The sequence below is a fragment of the Oncorhynchus gorbuscha genome, unplaced genomic scaffold (assembly GCF_021184085.1).
Source record: "Oncorhynchus gorbuscha isolate QuinsamMale2020 ecotype Even-year unplaced genomic scaffold, OgorEven_v1.0 Un_scaffold_1913, whole genome shotgun sequence".
NCBI classification, from domain to species: Eukaryota; Metazoa; Chordata; class Actinopteri; order Salmoniformes; family Salmonidae; genus Oncorhynchus; species Oncorhynchus gorbuscha.
Window position 1 is genome coordinate 7,687 of NW_025746562.1, and position 13,831 is coordinate 21,517.

Consider the following 13,831-nt stretch of genomic DNA (forward strand, 5'->3'; position numbering starts at 1 on the left):
AGACAAGTTATATTTGCATGATTTAGCATAATTAATCAATAATTAACATTTTGTTTCATTCATGTAACCGACCAATACTGGTTCATACCAGGTGACAGACCAATACTGGTTCATAACATGTGACAGACTAACACCTCACAAGGCTTCTTTCTCTCTAAATTGAGACCTTGAAAATGAGATCTTTCAAATCAAATTGTATTGGTCTCATACACATAGTTAGCAGATGTTATTGTGAGTGTAGCAAAATGTCTTCTCAAAGCAAAGGTCTGGGCGTACTGCTAAATAGCAGATACTGATCGTGAGAATTCATTCAGTCAGTCACTTGCATGAGCACAGAAAATGGTTATTAGAAAAGCAAATGAATATAACACAGAAATGAGTTATTAGAAAAGCATAAACATAAAACATTTCCAGCACACCATTAACAGGAAAGTGTAACGGCGTTTGTCTGTTGAAGAAAGAGAGTCGGACCGAAATGCAGCGTGTTGGTTACTCATGACTTTAATGAACTGAATCGCGGTACATGAAATAACTGAAATACTAAATACAAAAACAACAGAACGGAACGTGAAACTTATTACAGCCTATCTGGTGACTACTACACAAAGACAGGAACAAACACCCACGAAATACAAAGCGAAACTCAGGCTGCCTAAATACGGTTCCCAATCAGAGACAACGATAAGCACCTGACTCTAATTGAGATTCGCCTCAGGCAGCCAAGCCTATACAACACCCCTAATTAGCCGCGATCCCAAATACTACAAACCCCAATACGAAAAACAACATATAAACCCAATGTCACACCCTGGCCTACCCAAACATATAACAAAAACACAAAATACAATGACCAAGGCGTGACAGAACCCCCACCCCTAAGGTGCGGACTCCCGGACGCACCTCAAGAGCATAGGGAGGGTCCGGGTGGGCGTCTGTCCATGGTGGCGGTTCTGGCTCGGGACGTGGACCCCACTCCATTAATGTCCTAGTTCCTCCCCTTCGCGTCCTGGGATTATCCACTCTCTCCGCCGACCATGGCCTAATAGTCCTCACCCAGATCCCCACATAACTGAGGAGCAGCTCGTGACAGAGGGGCAGCTCAGGACAGAGGGGCATCTCAGGACAGAGGGGCATCTCAGGACAGAGGGGCAGCTCAGGACAGAGGGGCAGCTCGGGACAGAGGGGCAGCCCGGGACTGAGGGGCAGCTCAGGACAGAGGGGCAGCTCGGGACAGAGGGGCAGCTCGGGACAGAGGGGCAGCTCGGGACAGAAGCAGCCCGGGACTGAGGGGCAGCCCGGGACTGAGGGGCAGCCCGGGACTGAGGGGCAGCCCGGGACTGAGGGGAAGCCCGGGACTGAGGGGAAGCCCGGTACTAAGAGGAAGCCCAGTACTGAGAGGAAGCCCAGTACTGAGAGGAAGCCCAGTACTGAGAGGAAGCCCAGTACTGAGAGGAAGCTCAGGCAGGTAGTAGGCTCCGGTAAATCCTGGATGGCTGGCGGAACTGGAAGATTCAGGTTGACAAGCAGATCTGGAAGAGACTGGTTGTCTGGCAGATCTGGAAGAGACTGGTTGTCTGGCAGATCTGGAAGAGACTGGTTGTCTGGCAGATCTGGAAGAGACTGGTTGTCTGGCAGATCTGGAAGAGACTGGTTGTCTGGCGGCGCTGGGCAGACTGGGAGCACTGGCGGCGCTGGGCAGACTGGGAGCACTGGCGGCGCTGGGCAGACTGGGAGCACTGGTGGCGCTGGGCAGACTGGGAGCACTGGCGGCACTGGGCAGACTGGGAGCACTGGCGGCGCTGGGCAGACGGGAGACTCCGGCAGCGCAGGAGAGGAGAAAACCTCTGGCTGCGCTAAACAGGCGGGAGAGTCCGACAGCGCAGGAGAGGAGAAAAGCGCTGGCTGTGCTGAAGAGGCGAGGCGCACTGGAGGCCTGGTGCGTGGTGCTGGAACTGGTGGTACTGGATCGAGGACACGCACAGGAAGCCTGGTGCGGGGAGCTGCTACCGGAGGACTGGTGTGTGGAGGTGGCTCTGGATAGACCAGACCGTGCAGGCGCACTGGAGCTCTTGAGCACCGAGCCTGCCCAAGCTTACCTGGCTCGATGCCCACTCTAGCCCGGCCAATAGGAAGGGCTGGTATGTGCCGCACCTGGCTATGCACCCGCACTGGAAACACTGTGCGCTCCATAGCATAACACGGTGCTTGCCCGGTCTCTCTAGCCAAACGGTGAGCACAGGGAGTTTGCGCAGGTCTCCTACCTGGCATAACTATTCTCCCTTCTAGCCACCCCCCAATAATTTTTGTTGGGCTGCTTTTCAGGTTTCCTTGCCAACCGTGTTCCCTCGTATCGTCGGCTCCTATCTCCGGCTGCCTCTGCTCTCCTTAGTGCCTCCACCTGTTCCCATGGGAGGCGATCTCTTCCGGCCAATATCTCCTCCCAACTCCTCCCAACCTTTACCATCCAACACGTCTTCCCATGTCCATTCTCCGAATAATTCGTCCTCCTTTTTCTGCTCCAGCTGTCTACAATTCGTCCTCCTTTTTCTGCTCCAGCTGTCTACATCGTTGCCAGTTTACACGCTGCTCAGTCCGTGAGAGGTGGGTGTTTCTGTAACGGCGTTCGTCTGTTGAAGAAAGAGAGTCGGACCGAAATGCAGCGTGTTGGTTACTCATGACTTTAATGAACTGAATCGCGGTACATGAAATAACTGAAATACTAAATACAAAAACAACAGAATGGAACGTGAAACTTAATACAGCCTATCTGGTGACTACTACACAAAGACAGGAACAAAAGCACTACAACCCCTCAGACAGCTGTACATGAGAGGATCATGTTTTGTCATTTGTTGTTCCTGTTTGTTTGCTTTTCGAGCACTGAGATTCTATTTTTTTTAATGTAAAGCGATATATAAACTAAATCAAATATTATTTATTACTATTATTGTGTGCACTGCATGGTGAAACCGGACTAGGAGATGACCTAAAGATGGCCCAAGTCTTAGGTCATGTGCTTGTGGTGGTTAATTTCTTTACTATCAAATGAGGAGAAAAACTTATCACACAAGTCAGAGTTATACTTAAACTAAATCTTTATTCACTTATTAATAAGGGAGCAGGTCAATACAACACACACATATAAAGTGAATTGATTTAAGTGCTCTATGATAATGTTGGCTGGTCGACGAATCACCCTCAGATAATTAGTTGAGAGCCCCGAGACAAAAGTACAAAGGTCTTTTATAGCCAAGATACACCCCTTTCAACCTACATAGAAAGGGTCACAAGGTTAAGATTTGTGTGAAAGACACTTATAATTCACAGCAGACAGTATCTGCTGTAAAAACAGTTATCTTTGTGTAGAGACCAGGGTCTGGCCCAGAGCCATCTCTCCCTGGTACCATCTAGATCAGAAACATTAACTCATGCTTTGGAATGCGGTCTCCTTAGGTTTTATCACCCAAAAGACATCGTAAATCTCCTGTCAGTGTTATCTCCCAGAGGCCCATCCTCAGTAGAACACACACACAATAGTTATAAGAATCCTCTATTCTGTTGCATAAAACAACTATTTGATGCAATAAAATACTTATAATATAATCTTGTAATTCTGCTCTCACATCCTTCATGTGCATGCACATTGAGACATGGCCCTCTGGTTTACTGGCTGTGATGCCGTCTCTGTGCTGAAGAAAGGGGTGAGGATGTGTTTAAAGGAGATCCTAAATGTTAGGGAGACCGTCAAATATACACAGTAAAAAAAAATAAAGTAGTTTCAACTATTTATTATTAAGTAAGGCTTTTTTTTTGTTTACTCAACTTTTCAGATAAAGTGTTAGCAGAACTTAATGTTTAGTTGGCCCAAAATTGTGTTTGCTCAACTTGTCTATGTTTGTTCAACTAATATTTGGGCATCTAACAAAGAAAGCATGAGCAACTGGTTACACACACAAAGTGCTATTCACAGACAATGTTTTCAACTTATATATCTGACGTCCATGATTACATTGTTCATGTTCATTTATTCAGTCATTGTTATTCAACATGTCCTTACCTGGGATTTGAACTCACAACCTTTGGGTTCATGGCATTCCGATCTTCCTGCTACACCCCCATGTTGTGTGTTTGTAAAAAGTCATTGTTTTCCTACCTTTTCAGAACATTCAGGTGAATTGTTTGGACGTTGGGGTCCTGAGAAGGCAGGAAAACACGTACACATGTACGCACGCACACAATATATGAGATCTAGGTTGGCAGTGTAGCCTAGTGGTTAGAGTGTTGGACTAGTAACTGAAAGGTTGCAATTTTGAATTCCCGAGCTGACTAGGTACAAATCTGTCGTTCTGCCCCTGAACAGGCAGTTAACCCACTGTTCCTAGGCCATTATTGAAAATAAGAATTTGTTCTTAACTGACTTGCCTAGTTAAATAAAGGTTAAAAAAAAATATATATATAAAAAATCTGTTAATATAATATATGATGAAAAGGTGTTAAAACCTGTTATGGATGATGCAAATTTTCGCAGCTTTTTGTTAAAAATCGCGCAACATTTCAAAGTCCTGCTACTCATGCCAGGAATATAGTATATGCATATGATAAGTATGTGTGTATAGAAAACACTCTGAAGTCTCTAAAAGTGGTTAAATCGTGTCTGTGGCTATAACAGAACGTGTTTAGGAGTAAAAATCCCAGGGAAAACTGTTCACCAAAAACACAAAAAAATATTAATCCCATTTCAATGCCTACAGCTTCCACACGATGTCGCCAGTACTGGCATTTCATGGCTGCTTTATCCTTGGTAAGATGACGTATTGGCACTTCCTGTCTTGGGGCGAACCGCAGGATGTTATGAAAGTGAAAACATGGACGATGATTTCAAGACTTGCTGCTATCGAATACAGATCAATTTGATAGATTATTAACGTTTATTAATACCTAAAGTTGGTTTAGAAAAGTAGTTTGAAGTGATTTGTAAAAGTTTATAGGCAACTTTTGTAATTTTAAAAAGTGACGTTGCGTCTTGTAAAGAGGAATTTTCCTGGATCAGACCGGCCTTCATATAATGACATTTTGGCTACACAATGATGGATTTAATCGGGAAAAAGACCCAATTGTGATGTTTATGGGATATATAGGAGTGCCAACAAAGAAGCTCGTCAAAGGTAATGAATGTTTTATATTTTATTTCTGCGTTTTGTGTAGCGCCGGCTACCGCAAAATCTTTTGTTTAGGTGTCGTTCAGCTATTTTGGGGGGTGCATGCTATCAGATAATAGCTTCTCATGCTTTCGCCTGAAAAGCATTTTACAAATCTGACTTGGTGGCTAGATTCACAACGAGTGTAAGCTTTAATTCAGTACCTTGCATGTGTGTTTTAATGAAAGTTTGAGTTTTATCGAAAACTATAGGTGGCGCTCTGAAATTTCCGCTGATTGATGTTCCTGCACAGGAACTACATTCCGCATAATCCCTAAGAGGTTTTAATCAAGGACTAAAGGTGAATGTGGTCAGACTTTATTTAGATAGTTTCATATAGATGATCTACAGATAGTATTACCATCTGTTGATCACTTGAGTGGGTTGAGTCACTGATGTGGTCTTCCTGTCAGGGTTGGCGCCCCCTTTGGGTTGTGCCGTGGCGGAGATCTTTGTGAGCAATACTCGGCCTTGTCTCAGGATGGTAAGTTGGTGATTAAAGATATCCCTCGAGTGGTGTGGGGGCTGGGCTTTGGTAAAGTGGGTGGGGTTATATCCTGCCTGTTTGGCCCTGTCCGGGGGTGTCATCGGATGGGGCCACAGTGTCTCCTGACCCCTCCTGTCTCAGCCTCCAGTATTTATGCTGCAGTAGTTTATGTGTCGGGGAGCTAGGGTCAGTTTGTTATATCTGGAGTATTTCTCCTGTCTTGTCTGGTGTCCTGTGTGAATTTAAGTATACTCTCAATGATCGGCTATGAAAAGCCAACTGACATTTTCTCCTGAGGTGCTGACCTGTTGCACCCTCGACAACGACTGTGATTATTATTATTATGATAACTACCCTAAACAACAGTATACAAGCCATATTGACATTAGAGAGAGACATAAAGCGAGGCATAAAGCAATCACAGTTGTTGATTTTGAGAGCTAGCTAAGTCAACAACGGGTAAGACAGCAACAGCTAATCAGCTAAGACAACAACAACAGGTAAAATGGCGATGAATGGGCAGAGAGAGTCAGTTAACTACACACAGGGCCTGAGTTCGAAGTCTGGGGCCGACAGGTAAACAAAATAAACAAAATGGAGTACTGTGATTAATGAACAGTCCAGCAGGCATCAGCTATGGAGCCAGGCATCATAGGGTCCAGTGAACAGCAATAAATTAAACAGGGAAGTCGTTACTACGCTAGCAAGCGGGAGACACGGCGTTCATAAAGGTTAGCAGGCCAGGGCTAACAGAAGGTTCAGAGCTTACGGCAGTAATCCAGCGATGTAGTGGCTTCTAGTTGTGCTAGTGAAGAGTCCGGGGGGCATCAGCTGTGTAGCCGAGTGATCATAGGGTCCACTGGGCAGGCCGGGAGATGGGCTTGGCTCAAAGGCTAGCTCCGGGGCTGGGCCAGTTGGTAGCAGCTAGCTAGCTGTGGTGATCTGGAGTAATGGTCCAGTAATGGAGTAATCTGGAGTAATGGTGGAGAAAAGCAGTCCAATATTCTCAGGGTTGATATCGCACTGAGCAGACTGGCGGGTATTATCCAAGGTAAAAGCGTCTGGTGTGTTATCCCTCCGATGTCAACAATTACAGACCAGTATCCCTTCATTCTTTTCTCTCCAAAACTCTTGAACGTGCCGTCCTTGGCCAGCTCTCCCGCTATCTCTCTCTGAATGACCTTCTTGATCCAAATCAGTCAGGTTTCAAGACTAGTCATTCAACTGAGACTGCTCTCCTCTGTATCACGGAGGCGCTCCGCACTGCTAAAGCTAACTCTCTCTCCTCTGCTCTCATCCTTCTAGATCTATCGGCTGCCTTCGATACTGTGAACCATCAGATCCTCCTCTCCACCCTCTCCGAGTTGGGCATCTCCGGCGCGGCCCACGCTTGGATTGCGTCCTACCTGACAGGTCGCTCCTACCAGGTGGCGTGGCGAGAATCTGTCTCCTCACCACGCGCTCTCACCACTGGTGTCCCCCAGGGCTCTGTTCTAGGCCCTCTCCTATTCTCTCTATACACCAAGTCACTTGGCTCTGTCATAACCTCACATGGTCTCTCCTATCATTGCTATGCAGACGACACACAACTAATCTTCTCCTTTCCCCCTTCTGATGACCAGGTGGCGAATCGCATCTCTGCATGTCTGGCAGACATATCAGTGTGGATGACGGATCACCACCTCAAGCTGAACCTCGGCAAGACGGAGCTGCTCTTCCTCCCGGGGAAGGACTGCCCGTTCCATGATCTCGCCATCACGGTTGACAACTCCATTGTGTCCTCCTCCCAGAGCGCTAAGAACCTTGGTGTGATCCTGGACAACACCCTGTCGTTCTCAACCAACATCAAGGCGGTGGCCCGTTCCTGTAGGTTCATGCTCTACAACATCCGCAGAGTACGACCCTGCCTCACACAGGAAGCGGCGCAGGTCCTAATCCAGGCACTTGTCATCTCCCGTCTGGATTACTGCAACTCGCTGTTGGCTGGGCTCCCTGCCTGTGCCATTAAACCCCTTCAACTCATCCAGAATGCCGCAGCCCGTCTGGTGTTCAACCTTCCCAAGTTCTCTCACGTCACCCCGCTCCTCCGTTCTCTCCACTGGCTTCCAGTTGAAGCTCGCATCCGCTACAAGACCATGGTGCTTGCCTACGGAGCTGTGAGGGGAACGGCACCTCAGTACCTCCAGGCTCTGATCAGGCCCTACACCCAAACAAGGGCACTGCGTTCATCCACCTCTGGCCTGCTCGCCTCCCTACCACTGAGGAAGTACAGCTCCCGCTCAGCCCAGTCAAAACTGTTCGCTGCTCTGGCCCCCCAATGGTGGAACAAACTCCCTCACGACGCCAGGACAGCGGAGTCAATCACCACCTTCCGGAGACACCTGAAACCCCACCTCTTTAAGGAATACCTAGGATAGGATAAGTATCCCCCCCCCTTTAAGATTTAGATGCACTATTGTAAAGTGACTGTTGCACTGGATGTCATAAGGTGAATGCACCAATTTGTAAGTCGCTCTGGATAAGAGTGTCTGCTAAATGACTTAAATGTAAATGTTAAATGTGGTGTCTGAGCTAGAGGTAATGGCCGCTAGCAATTAGCTAGTAGCTAATTAGCTGATTAGCATCTGATGGCTAGCTTCTGATGGAGGTTCTAGCTGTAAGGTCTAAAAAAAATAGCGTATCCATATCACATTGGGTGAGGCGAGTTGCCATCTTGGATAACTATGTGATACTACTTTGAAGAATCTAAAATATTAAATATATTTAGATTTGTTTTTGGTAACTACACGATTCCATATGTGGTATTTCACAGTTTTGATGTCTTCACTATTATTCTACAATGTAGAAAAAAGTTAAACTAAAGCAAAACCCTTGAATGAGTAGATGTGTCCTAACTTTTGACTGGTACTGGAGGTGTTTAGAAAGTTGTTGACTGAGACATGGGAATGAAGAAAGTTTACATTCTGTCCAAACATGTTATTGTTGATTCTCATGGATCCTAAGGGGGGAAGCACAGGGCAAATGTCTGGTTTCAGTTCCAGATAAGGGAGGACAGGCGTGGATTACGGAGGAGAGAGGAATTGGGCCTAGGTCACAGGTCAGATGGAGAGAGAAGGAACAGATCTATGTATTGGCTGTCTAGATGTGCAAGAAGTTGATTCCGGCTAGTGGGAGGACAAAAATATATGTGTTTGTGGAATCAGGTGTCCTCTGGATAAATATTTAGTAATGCTCTCCACTAACCTGCAGCTTGCACCCAGTTACCGGCCACATACTTGTAGATTAAGTCTGCCTTGTTGATACCCCAGATCCCTGCTGGTCCCACAGTGATATGCTTCAGGGAACCAGACAGGCAGACCCATTTCTCATCTACCGGGAAGTAGGACATTTTAATTGTGTCCGTTGCAACCACTTGCAAGGGCTACATCAATCTGCATCAGATTCTTGATCTCCACTTGCTCCTGACAGTCCCAGGCTATAGAGACAAAGATATATGGGTAGATTGCACCAATAGAATCTCGATCAATTCCAAGTTGATCAAGCATGTTTCAGATGATGGTAACTTACAGTGACTGATGACCAGGAGACAAAGGACCAATAGGACGGCTGCAGTAGCTCTCTAGTATGAATTGAGATTTTACACCAGACTTTAATAGCCCTGCACATTGCTTTAAAAGCAATGATGGCTTCCTGTTCCACCTGTATAACAAAGAGTTGATGGGAGGCTTGACCAGGCTTTTCTGGTTCCTCGCTAATGATTAACTTCGTAACCGCTGCTGCCCCGCTACCTAACTGCTACTGCCCCGCTACCTAACTGCTACTGCCCTGCTACCTAACTGCTACTGCCCTGCTACCTAACTGCTACTACCCTGCTACCTAACTGCTACTGCCCCGCTACCTAACTGCTACTGCCCCGCTACCTAACTGCTACTGCCCTGCTACCTAACTGCTACTGCCCCGCTAACTAACTGCTACTGCCCCGCTACCTAACTGCTACTGCCCTGCTACCTAACTGCTACTGCCCTGCTACCTAACTGCTACTGCCCTGCTACCTAACTGCTACTGCCCCGCTATCTAACTGCTACTGCCCTGCTACCTAACTGCTACTGCCCTGCTACCTAACTGCTACTGCCCTGCTACCTAACTGCTACTGCCCTGCTACCTAACTGCTACTGCCCTGCTACCTAACTGCTACTGCCCCGCTACCTAACTGCTACTGCCCTGCCACCTAACTGCTACTGCCCTGCTACCTAATTGCTACTGCCCCGCTACCTAACTACTGCAGCCCTGCTACTTAACTGCTACCGCCCCACTACCTAATTACTGCCTTGCTACTACCTAACTGCTACTGCCTTGCTACCTAACTACTACTGCCTTGCTACGTAACTACTACTGCCTTGCTACCTAACTACTACTGCCTTGCTACCTAACTGCTACTGCCCCACTACCTAACTGCAATTGCCTTGCTACCTAACTGCTTCTGCCCTGTTACCTAACTGCTACTGCCCTGCTACCTAACTGCTACTGCCCTGCTACCTAACTGCTACTGCACTGCTACCTAATTACTACTGCCCCACTACCTAACTGCTACTGCCCCACTACCTAATTACTACTGCCCCACTACCTAATTACTACTGCCCCACTACCTAATTACTACTGCCCCACTACCTAACTTCTACTGCCTTGCTACCTAACTACTACTGCCCCACTACCTAACTGCTACTGCCCCACTACCTAATTACTACTGCCCCACTACCTAATTACTACTGCCCCACTACCTAACTTCTACTGCCTTGCTACCTAACTACTACTGCCCCACTACCTAACTGCTACTGCCCCACTACCTAATTACTACTGCCCCACTACCTAATTACTACTGCCCCACTACCTAACTTCTACTGCCTTGCTACCTAACTACTACTGCCCCACTACCTAACTGCTACTGCCCCCCTACCTAACTGCTACTGCTCTGCTACCTAACTGCTACAACTTAAAGGGAAACACAACGCTGTTTTGTCAATCTCTTGTATCAGTATCATGTTGAAATGGAATGGAATGTTATAACTATTTCTCAAGGCACAACAAGACTGTGGCTTCTATGAAAGCTGTTCTGAGTAACCACAGACCAGATAAACAGATACAACAATCTCACTAGTCTAGACAGGGCAAACCTGTTTTCACGATTTCTGTTAGTTCCATTTATAATACAATTATTATTATTTTTAATCAATCGTCAATATGCAGAAACAGTTTGTGATCCTCTGAAAAGCTAATGTACTCAGATGACCCTATTGTTTTGACAAGTGGCATTTGATCAGATCGAACACAACTGAAAAATATGGAGAACCATTTGTTTATCACTGGTAAGAAGAGAATTTGATAAAGACAGTCATCTACATTTTAGAGTGTCGGATGGAGTTTCAGGTGAGGCTGCCGAAACAGGGAAGGAAACCGCCTGATGCCGCCCTGTGATAAGGCAGGGGTACAAAATATTTTGCTTGTTCATTCCCAGCTGCACCTCTGTTGGCATCGCTGTGACGCTCCACCAACATAAATGATGTAGCAGATAGAGCCAGGGTGAGACATGGGCCATTCACAAAAACTCTAGCCTATCACACAACTTTTTATGATTACCGCATGTTAGAGGCATGAGAAATGAACGAATGAACTTGAAAAATAATGGTATAGCCTACATTCAAATACGATGTGGTTCAACAGAACATTGACATTTTGCCAAGGCAGAGATGAGTGGCCGGCAACGAAACGCACAGCAACAGCAGTGGACGCATAAATTCTTCCCTCGTGACAGTAGCCAAATTTGACATGAAACTTTTTGGTGTTTTGTGAAAAAGATGTCTCTTTCCACTCACCACTATTTGGAAGCTGGAAATATCTTGCAAGTGGATAAACATGTGCGGGTGGCCTATGGAGGAGCCTTTTGAAATGATAGTTTGACAATCAGATGAAAAAATTATTGATTTGTTATGTTTATGCCACATTAAAATGTAACATATTTAAACATATAAGTTAAACAAAAAATATTTTTGACTAGGCCCACAGAGATCCTTAGGGACTGTATATGTAATTCTATGATTAAGCCCATAAAAAATGTTGGTTCACGCGCTTGATCCCGTACCTGGATATAGTATATGGTAGAAATAGTGTATAGCCTTTTCTGTAGCCTACAGGCAGGAGATAAAATGTATGACACAACAGCCTGTTTTACAAACGGTGGCTCTAACACATTATTTATACATTTCCTTTGATGGCCTACATGGTACTCTACATCCCAGTGAGCACGGGCCGACGCCAATGTCCTCTGGACGTCTTTTTTTGGTTCGTCTGGACCTGATGTTCTTTTTTTGGCCTACCATATAGATGGCCATTCATAAAACGCTGTTTCAGGCGACACTGTAGGCTACACCCCAGTAAACACGGATAAATGCAGACACCTTCTGGACATCTTTTTTTGGTCCTGTCTGGATTTCTATGTCCACGATTTCTATGGCCTTGATTTCTATGTCCACGGAAGTTGGTTTTTAGTCCGGTCCAAACCTAAATCTGAAACAGTCATAGATGTCTATGTTTGGTTCAGATAAAAAGACGTCAAAACATGTTATACCGTAGCTTTGATTGGACTGATCATGTCAACATCATACTTTCAAAATCTTAGCTAGCATGATATGTAGCTAGACAAGCAGTCATCATTATGAATCACATTGCCAATGTACTGGGAAATCCTTTTCAATCCTTATCATATGAAGATACATTATGAATAAAACATCTCTGTGCTCATCAGCCATTGGACATAAACGTTACACAAGTCAGAAATCACAAATTCAATAATTTGCTGCAAGTGCCGCAAAGCAATCACTATTTTTCTTCCCCTGCCTGCTATTCAGTGGAGAGGGTGTGTGGTCCAAGTCTGGTTTAAAGGAGGGACAACATCTGTCTGAATGGGTCTCATTATCAAGCTTAAAAGGATTAACATTCCCACGCAACATTATGGGCCAGAAAAGGTTGAAATCATTGGTCATGCATCAATCCAGCATGACTTCATCCAGAGAATGCCAGACTTTGATGACCAAGTTTGATGATGACAAAGTTTGCCTACAAGAGGGACTGCCACGCCACCTTCCTTAAGTAAACTGACGGTGGTGCACCTATTATTGAATATTATAAGAGCTTTTATTGTCTACATCTTTGCCCCTGTTATTTATCTTACTATTCTGACTTGGTGTATAGGGGGAATACAGTAAGAACGGCGTATTCTGTTTCTGTCCATTTCAAAAGGGCTGAATCAAATAGGCATATCAACTAATTCCATTTAAACTCGCTGATTAATGTCATAATCAAAATGATGGCTTCCTCTTATCCAAACATTTTCCCCTTAAGCTGTATTTTGTACATCTCAATTGTTATATTACTTATATAGGTCTATCTCATTAGTATCTTGTTCATTATTTTAGGTAATGTTGGAATTATGCATTTAATTGTTTTGCTTACTTTGTGTATTATAATTAGCTCAGGTGTTTTTCTCCATGTAATTCCAGTTGATTTTGTGAGGGTTGTTTTGTTTGCTCAATGCGCTGTCTGTGAGTCGGTATATTTCACATAAAAGTTTAATTTAATGAAGAGTAAAGTTTAGGCCTCAACACATTGCTGAATTTATCTGAAATAACATATGAATTTCTGTCGGTGTCCATTTCGAAAGTACTAAAAGAATAGGCCTACCTTGTCGCAGCTCGTTTGCTAATGATCAGAACAAACATTGTGAATTTACTGAACATAAATGTAATAATGTTTGTGTATGGTTCAAAAGTCTAAACTCATGTCGGCATATGTTATTATTGAAGGAGAATGTGGTTCTTATCGAGTTACACAAATCCACAAGGAATCCGTAGAAACCATATTTATTTAAGCAAGTCTGCCATATCAGCTGTTTTTATAAAATGCAGTGAATTATGCCAAATTAACTGTATTGCTGCCAGACGATGCACAGCCTGGTCTCATAAACGTAAGTCTAGGACACTCAAATTAGTATGATATGTTAGGTTTGGTATGACACATGATTACTTAAGTCTGGGTGGATGGGTGGGCGCATAACGCGTTTGAATCTCATCACGGCTAGCTTTAGCAATTTAGC